Source organism: Charadrius vociferus, unplaced genomic scaffold (genome assembly GCF_000708025.1).
Source record: "Charadrius vociferus isolate BGI_N301 unplaced genomic scaffold, ASM70802v2 scaffold2, whole genome shotgun sequence".
In the NCBI taxonomy this organism is placed as follows: domain Eukaryota; kingdom Metazoa; phylum Chordata; class Aves; order Charadriiformes; family Charadriidae; genus Charadrius; species Charadrius vociferus.
In genome coordinates, this window is record NW_009647595.1 from 1,590,774 (window position 1) to 1,591,291 (window position 518).

Consider the following 518-nt stretch of genomic DNA (forward strand, 5'->3'; position numbering starts at 1 on the left):
TCTGTACTTTTGAAACTGCACTGATTCAACTCGATTAGTGTAGCACAAGCACACAGGGTGGACAGCACAGGAGCGTTTTATACGCACCTACTGTCATACAGGAAGGCCAAAGTGTAAGGCTTTTCTATACTAGCAAAAACGTACCTATGCAAGAAGCAGTAGTAGTACACCTTTAAAGGTATAAAAATCAGGTGTGCATGTGTATACCCACATTACACACCTACCTCGCAAAACAGATATTCACCAATTTATTAGCATGATGTGCCAAAAATGGCACGTCCAACTCCTCACCTTCGTTACAGGGGTGGTGTGACTTGTGTGACCGTGGTAAGATTTTGACCCAACTTTCCAACCTCACGAAACCGCACGCGAGGCTCCGGGCCCGGCCCTCCCCACGCCGACCTGCCCGTAAACCCTCACTCGATTCGGCAAGCCAGAAACCCGACCCCGCTCCCGAGTACGGCCTGCAACGGACAGCCCGTGCGCGGCGGACAGAGGGACAGCGGCCACCCTGCCAG